Source organism: Eurosta solidaginis, chromosome 2 (genome assembly GCF_040869045.1).
Source record: "Eurosta solidaginis isolate ZX-2024a chromosome 2, ASM4086904v1, whole genome shotgun sequence".
In the NCBI taxonomy this organism is placed as follows: domain Eukaryota; kingdom Metazoa; phylum Arthropoda; class Insecta; order Diptera; family Tephritidae; genus Eurosta; species Eurosta solidaginis.
In genome coordinates, this window is record NC_090320.1 from 286,841,471 (window position 1) to 286,850,306 (window position 8,836).

Genomic DNA, 8,836 nt, shown 5'->3' on the forward strand with positions numbered 1-8,836 from the left:
GCACCTACGTCTACGTTGTGGTTGAAGACATTTCGATGAAATGTGCTCGTTTTGTTGACAATTGAAACATATTAAGTGTTTATAACCTTCACGTTTTTCACCGTCTCGCGTTTCACCGGATTTTGTTTCAAAATTTGTCTTTTCAGGTTTAAACCTACGCACGGGTAAGTTTTTAAAGTAATCTATTACTGTTTGTCGAAATTCGCGCATTGAACTAAACCGATTTGCTGCAATGGCAATTTGAAACTCACGTTGTTTAATACCGTCTCTTGCGTATTTAACAATAGAGGATTCACTTATCCCGAACCTCTTACCTAACGTAATGATACGGAAGCAGTAGTCAAGGAGACTCTCGTTTGGTTTACGCGTCGTTTGACACATTTTAAAATGTATATCAGCTTCATCTGGCACACAACCAAACTCTTCACATAAACATTTCGATAATTCACTCCAACTTGAATACAATTTTCAGTGGAGTCCAGCCAGAACTTTGCTGCACCTTTCAGTCGACTATACACCGCTAATAGAAAACATTTTTCCTCCCACTGATAAGCTTGGACCGCAGTATTTACCCCTTCTACGAACTGTTCAACAGATACCGACGATTCCTTTGTTTGATCAAATTCTGGAATAGTTTCGGCAATTTCCTTCACTGAGTAGCCACTACGCCCAGACGTTGCAATGGAACTACCAGCAGAAGAAGCTGCCCGCTCTAGATCACTACACGTAGTCGTTGCAGTTAAATTTTGATTGGATTGCAATTGATGCATCAACGAACTAAACATGTCCCCTAATTCATTAATTTGGTTTTGTATATTCTCGATACTATCCGACCCAACAGCTTCGCACAAACGCAAAACTAGCTCATTTTTCAGACCTTCAGTGGACAAACCTTTTAAGCTATTGCATGGATTTTATTGCGGGCTTGGCGACTAAATCAAAAAAAACCGTAACGGATATTTGTCAAAAAAGGTTCGAAAATGTTCGAAAAGCTTCGAAAAAGGTTCGGTGTTAGCAACAGGCCAAATACATAAAATTGGATCTCTATCATAAAGTTAAAGTTAATGTTTAAGTTAAAGTTAAAGTTAAAATTAAAGTTAAAGTTGAAGTTGAAGTTAAAGTTAAAGTTAAAGTTAAAGTTAAAGTTAAAGTTAAAGTTAAAGTTAAAGTTAAAGTTGAAGTTGAAGTTGAAGTTGAAGTTGAAGTTGAAGTTGAAGTTAAAGTTAAAGTTAAAGTTAAAGTTAAAGTTAAAGTTAAAGTTAAAGTTAAAGTTAAAGTTAAAGTTAAAGTTAAAGTTAAAGTTAAAGTTAAAGTTAAAGTTAAAGTTAAAGTTAAAGTTAAAGTTAAAGTTAAAGTTAAAGTTAAAGTTAAAGTTAAAGTTAAAGTTAAAGTTAAAGTTAAAGTTAAAGTTAAAGTTAAAGTTAAAGTTAAAGTTAAAGTTAAAGTTAAAGTTAAAGTTAAAGTTAAAGTTAAAGTTAAAGTTAAAATTAAAGTTAAAGTTAAAGTTAACGTTTTTTTTTTTTTTTTTTCTGTGTTTTGTGGAAGGAGGAAATGCTTTATGCACTGACCGGGATATTTAAGCCTCACTGCGAGACTCTCCGAGTGTAGGACTCCCTTCTTCCATGAAGTCCTACCCACTAAAACCTAACCTCCCACGGCCCGCGCTAGTCCCCGTACCTGGGACCGCGTTTATCATTACTTCGGGTACGGGTGCGCGCTACGTGAGCTCTATGGCTACTCTCACGCTAATGGGCTAGGCATCCGTCTTCTCGTTTACTGGTAAGTATATGCCTCACATATGTGCTGACCGTATCCCATCTGTCTCTTCGACAGGTCATGTTATTAATGACACTGCCCGGGGATAGGTCGCCAAGTACATCTTCTATCCTCCTTCGCTGATGGGAGAAGTGCCTGCATTCGAAGAAGGTGTGGCGTACATGGTCTATTTCCCCACAGTACAGGCAGCTCGGGCTATCAACCTTACCCATTCTGTGTAGGTATTTGCGGAAGTAACCATGTCCCGTTAGAAACTGGGTCAGGTAAAAGTCTACCTCTCCTTGCGGTCGCTTCAACCATGGATTCAGTTCAGGGATTAGTTCCCTAGTCCACTTTCCTACGATGCTGTTGCTCCACTGATCTTGCCAACGTCGGATCGATTCTTCTCGCGCCTGCATGGCAACAGCAGCTCTACTTGCTTGCGATCCGTTGTCATATATTGTTTTTCTTTCCTCAACGAGAAGATATATCGGTATGGTTCCCGCAACGACCAGGACAGCTTCAGCTGATACCGTGCGGTAAGCCGAAGATATTCGCAGCGCCCCTCTGCGTTGGACCGAGGTGAGGGCGACTCGGTTCTTTCGGTATTTCATTGCGTTCGCCCAGATTTCTGCACCATATAAGAGTATTGAATCCGAGGCTGATGCAAGCAACTTCCTTGTGCATTGCTTTGGGCCACCTGTGTTTGCCATTAATCTATTCAACTGCGCTATTATGCGCCCAGCTCTTTCGCAGGCCCCTCGTATGTGATCAGAGAAGTTGAGTTTGCTGTCTAACCTAACTCCCAGATATTTCGTTGAAGCGAGTGTTTCTATTGGCTGGTCCCCAACCATCATGTTCCTGGTAGTGGGAATACGTCTCTTTGTGAGGATGACGATCTCCGTTTTGGCTGTTGCTAACTGGAGACCGTGCTCAGCCATCCACCTATTTACATTGCGCATGACCTGGTTTAATTTTAGCTGTGCCAGCTCGCAGCTTGGTGCTGTTATCACAGCTGCCACGTCGTCTGCAAAGGCAACGAGGAAGGTGCTTTCTGGCATGTCTAATCGAAGAAGACTGTCGTAAGTTATATTCCAGAGATCGGGACCTAGTACCGAACCCTGGGCTGCTCCACCTGTTATTTTTACCTTTTAAACGTTAAAGTTAAAGTTAAAGTTAAAGTTAAAGTTAAAGTTAAAATTAAAGTTAAAGTTAAAGTTAAAGTTAAAGTTAACGTTAAAGTTAAAGTTAAAATTAAAGTTAAAGTAAAGTTAAAGTTAAAGTTAAAGTTAAAATTAAAGTTAAAGTTAAAGTTAAAGTTAAAGTTAAAGTTAAAGTAAAGTTAAAGTTAAAGTTAAAGTTAAAATTAAAGTTAACGGTAAAGTTAAAGTTAAAGTTAAAGTTGAAGTTAAAGCTAAAGTTAAAGTTAAAGTTAAAGTTAAAGTAAAGTTAAAGTTAAAGTTAAAGTTGAAGTTGAAGTTAAAGTTAAAGTTAAAGTTAAAGTTAAAGTTAAAGTTAAAGTTAAAGTTAAAGTTAAAGTTAAAGTTAAAGTTAAAGTTAAAGTAACGTTAAAGTTAAAGTTAAAGTTAAAATTAAAGTTAAAGTTAAAGTTAACGTTAAAGTTAAAGTTAAAGTAAAGTTAAAGCTAAAGTTAAAATTAAAGTTAAAGTTAAAGTTAACGTTAAAGTTAAAGTTAAAGTTAAAGTTAAAGTTAAAGTTAAAGTTAAAGTTAAAGTTTTTTTTTTTTTTTTTTTTGTGTTTCGTGGAAGGAGGAAATGCTTTATGCACTGACCGGGATATTTAAGCCTCACTGCGAGACTCTCCGAGTGTAGGACTCCCTTCTGCCATGAAGGCCTACCCACTAAAACCTAACCTCCCACGGCCCGCGCAAATCCCCGTACCTGGGACCGCGTTTAGCATTACTTCGGGTACGGGTGCGCGCTACGTGAGCTCTATGGCTACTCTCACGCTAATGGGCTAGGCATCCGTCTTCTCGTTTACTGGTAAGTATATGCCTCACATATGTGCTGACCGTATCCCATCTGTCTCTTCGACAGGTCATGTTATTAATGACACTGCCCGGGGATAGGTCGCCAAGTACCTCTTCTACCCTCCTTCGCTGATGGGAGAAGTGCCTGCATTCGAAGAAGGTGTGGCGTACATCGTCTATTTCCCCACAGTACAGACAGCTCGGGCTATCAACCTTACCCATTCTGTGTAGGTATTTGCGGAAGTAACCATGTCCCGTTAGAAACTGGGTCAGGTAAAAGTCTACCTCTCCGTGCGGTCGCTTCAACCATGGATCAAGTTCAGGGATTAGTTCCCTAGTCCACTTTCCTACGATGCTGTTGCTCCACTGATCTTGCCAACGTCGGATCGATTCTTCTCGCGCCTGCATGGCAACAGCAGCTCTACTTGCTTGCGATCCGTTGTCATATATTGTTTTTCTTTCCTCAACGAGAAGATATATCGGTATGGTTCCCGCAACGACCAGGACAGCTTCAGCTGATACCGTGCGGTAAGCCGAAGATATTCGCAGCGCCCCTCTGCGTTGGACCGAGGTGAGGGCGACTCGGTTCTTCCGGTATTTCATTGCGTCCGCCCAGATTTCTGCACCATATAAGAGTACAGAATCCGAGGCTGATGCAAGCAATTTCCTTGTGCATGGCTTTGGGCCACCTGTGTTTGCCATTAATCTACTCAACTGCGCTATTATGCGCGCAGCTCTTTCGCAGGTCCCTCGTATGTGATCCGAGAAGTTGAGTTTGCTGTCTAACCTCACTCCCAGATATTTCGCTGAAGCGAGTGTTTCTATTGGCTGGTCCCCAACCATCATGTTCCTGGTAGTGGGAATACGTCTCTTTGTGAGGATGACGATCTCCGTTTTGGCTGTTGCTAACTGGAGACCGTGCTCAGCCATCCACCTATTTACATTACGCATGACCTGGTTTAATTTTAGCTGTGCCAGCTCGCAGCTTGGTGATGTTATCACAGCTGCCACGTCGTCTGCAAATGTAACGAGGAAGGTGCTTTCTGGCATGTCTAATCGAAGAAGACTGTCGTAAGTTATATTCCAGAGATCGGGACCTAGTACCGAACCCTGGGCTGCTCCACCTGTTATTTTTACCTTTTTTTGACCGTGAGTACTTTCATGTATTAGATACCTCTCTCTTAGGTAGTCCCTTAAAATTTCTAACAAATATTGCGGTACTTTGAAAGTGCTTTCTAGTGCCTCAAGCATGTCCTCCCACCTAGCTGAGTTAAAAGCGTTTTTGACGTCCAGCGTGACCAGCAACACTATAGGTCTTGCTCTGTGGCACGCTGTCTCGGCTTTCTTGACTGCGTCTATAACTTCTGCTATGGCATCCATTGTAGAGTGCCCCCTCCGAAAACCATGCTGTCTGGGCGACAGTCCTCCGGCGTCCTGTAACGCTCTGGTGAGGCGTTGCTTCAGGAGACTCTCCATCAATTTCCCTGCTGTGTCCAACATACATAGGGGACGGTAGGATGATGGAGAGTTGGGATCTCCTTTCCCTTTTGGAATGAGAACCAGTCGTGCTGTCTTCCATATGGTGGGGAAAATTCTTTCTTCGAGACATTTGTTGTACATGTGCAACATAAGTTCTGGGCAGTCGTTTGCAGCTAGTCTAATTGCCTCCGCGGGTATTCCGTCGGGCCCAGATGCTTTCCTAGGTTTCATAGTTCGCACGGCAGTTTTAAGCTCTTCTTCTTTGAATGGTTCCACGTTGCGATCTTCATGGGTAACGTACCCGCCCTCCCTAGGCAGTTGGGTGGGAAACAGGCCATCCACAATGTTCCTTATTTGGTTCTCGTCCATCAGCTGGTTTGGCGGACGGAACTTCTTCATTTCTATCTTATATCCCTGCCCCCATGGGTCTCGATCCACTTCCTCGCAAAGCGCTTTCCAGCACTTAAGCTTGCTTTGCTTAATGGCAGCACTAAGAGCTTTCTTCGCTCCTTTGTACGCTTCCGACTTTTCTAGAGCCTCAGGCCTGCCGCGCGCGCGAGTTGCTAGCCTTCGCATCCTGTGGCATATTTTCCGCAGCTCCGCGATTTCGCTATTCCACCAGTATACCTGATTTTTACCCCTCCACACTCCCCTCCGTGGCATAGAGAGGTTGCAAGCGTGGCGAAGACAGCTCATTGTCTTTTCAACCGTCTCTTCCGTCGGACTGGAGTTGTTGATTATCCGTCGGGCATCCCCCAGTACTGATGCGGAGAACGTGGCAGAGTCGACCTTGGATGCGTCCCATGCTTTTGTTCTGCGTGGCCCGTTCGGAATCTGCCTCTGACCGGGATCGTTTAGGTGGAAAGTGATGTAGTTGTGATCGCTGCCAGTCAGATCCTCTATGACTCTCCATCCAGCAGCGGTCAGCAGCAGGCTTTCTGGCACTAGTGTTACATCGGGGATCGAGTATCCAAAGCCTGGCCGTCGGTATGTAGGGGTCGTAGCAGTGTTAAGCACGTTCAAACCGAGCCTGGCTGCCATCTCAAGGACTAACCTTCCACGGGTGTTAGTCTTCGGCATTCCCCATTCGACGGCTCTTGCGTTAAAGTCTCCCGCCACAACCAGGTTACTAGTTAAGTCCCTCAGGTCGTCTTCAATAAGTTCAAGCTTCTCCCTGAACGTTTGAATGGGATCATTCGGGGACAAGTAGCAGCTTACTATTGTGGTATTATTCGTAGTTAGGCGGACGTAGCCTTGTCCGGTAACACGGTTCACAATATTGGCGTTTGCATCTGTCATCCAGATTGCGGCGGTGCCGGTGTTGTCTATATGCCAATCATTTCGGGCTCTATAGGGTTCGCTGATGATAACGCTGTTAGCTTTATGGTCTAAGACCAACTGTTGTAGTAGCTCATCAGCAAGTCTGCTCCGGTTTAGGTTGCCTTGGATAAAACTAATCACTATTGAATTGAGACTTTGGCCTTTGCAACAGCGAGTGCCGCTCTGAAAATGCTGCATGCTCCAGATCCAGGGACATGATCGAGCTTCTGTGTATTACACAGGTAACATTTTGGAGCTGCGGTACAGGCCGAAGCTTTGTGGCCGCTTTGCCCACACTTCCAGCAGGCGTTACTCCTGTCTGGACCCTTGCATTCTGCCTTCCGGTGTCCGTAGCCGAGACACCTAAAGCAGCGTTGTACTTCTGCTCGCTGTCTGATTCGGCACTGTATCCATCCGATCGGAATTTTACCTTTTTTGAGTAGGGCGTTGCCAATATTCTCGTCCATTTCGACGACCGCCATTTTCTGTTCTCTTTGGTTTGCTGCGAACACAGAGACACGGAGAGGTCTAGTGATTTCTTCTTTTCCGACCTCCCTCCTTATTGCGTCTTGGATTTCTGTTTCAGTTGTGAGACAGTCCATGCCAATCCAGATTGCGGCGGTGCCGGTGTTGTCTATATGCCAATCATTTCGGGCTCTATAGGGTTCGCTGATGATAACGCTGTTAGCTTTATGGTCTAAGACCAACTGTTGTAGTAGCTCATCAGCAAGTCTGCTCCGGTTTAGGTTGCCTTGGATAAAACTAATCACTATTGAATTGAGACTTTGGCCTTTGCAATAGCGAGTGCCGCTCTGAAAATGCTGCATGCTCCAGATCCAGGGACATGATCGAGCTTCTGTGTATTACACAGGTAACATTTTGGAGCTGCGGTACAGGCCGAAGCTTTGTGGCCGCTTTGCCCACACTTCCAGCAGGCGGTACTCCTGTCTGGACCCTTGCATTCTGCCTTCCGGTGTCCGTAGCCGAGACACCTAAAGCAGCGTTGTACTTCTGCTCGCTGTCTGATTCGGCACTGTATCTATCCGATAGGAATTTTACCTTTTTTGAGTAGGGCGTTGCCAATATTCTCGTCCACTTCGACGACCGCCATTTTCTGTTCTCTTTGGTTTGCTGCGAACACAGAGACACGGAGAGGTCTAGTGATTTCTTCTTTTCCGACCTCCCTCCTTATTGCGTCTTGGATTTCTGTTTCAGTTGTGAGACAGTCCATGCCAAGTACTTCCAACTTCATCCGCTTGGAGAGCTGTTGTGCTTCACCGACCTCTCCTACTGCACTACCTATAGCTGCTCTGAAGGCCGTCTGGTCACTGCAGCGCGCCGTTTCAATCAGTACGTTACCAGATTTGGTTTTTCGTACTGACCGTACCACCGTACCTGTGTCATTAGGGCGGAGCTGGCCGCGTATGGCCCCTAGTACCTGGGCATAGCTTTTGCCTTCCACAGGTTTTACCACAAAAGTTGCTGCTTGTCTCCTCTTTCTCGCCCGTTTTTGAGCTTTAGGAGCTTGGACGGGGGTTGCCTGCTTGGCTGGCTGGGCCCGCTGTTTCAGCCTCCGGCGCGCTACATTGGACCAAGACTCACCTTGTGAAAGCGTATTTGTTCTTTCATCTCGTTTCTTTTTGGCTTCCAAGTCCTCCGAGTGGGAATCTGAGCTCGTTCGTGCCCTCTTGCTTTTTCGGCCCGATTCTCTGCTCTCATCTACCTTTTGGGCCCTTAACGATCCCATGCAGCTTAACGCTTCCTCGAGAAGAGCCATACCGGTTTTTATGTCCTTGGACACGGTCCTCTGCTTGAGAGCGGTTTCCTGCATCTCGCGCAGCACTGATACCGCGTACTCCAGCAGTTCGTCTTGGCTCTTCCCTTCGAGGCTTGTGTATGAGAGTGAGCCTCTTGGCGGAGTCGCACGTTTCTCCTTCCCAACAGCGCGCTGTGCAACGACATTGGGTGAGCTGACCGACGCTTCTTCCCTTGCAGTAGCAGGTGTTGACTGGCTGGGGTTATTGCGCAGCTGTGCTTTCGCTGCCTTTGTCTTTTCCGCCGATTCGGTGCCTTGTGTGGGCATTACCGACAAGGTCGCTTTAGCGGGGGTTGTTAAAACCGGCGATCTCAGCACTTTAGTGCTCTTCTTGAACACCGCTTCATCGCCCCTTTCTTTCTCGCTTTCTCTACTTTTATCTTCCTTTGTTGTTTTTATTTTGTTGCTCATTTGTTCTATTGGGTCTCCGCTTCAAGCCGCTATCTCCGCACGATGTGCAGTCGCCGTCTTCAATT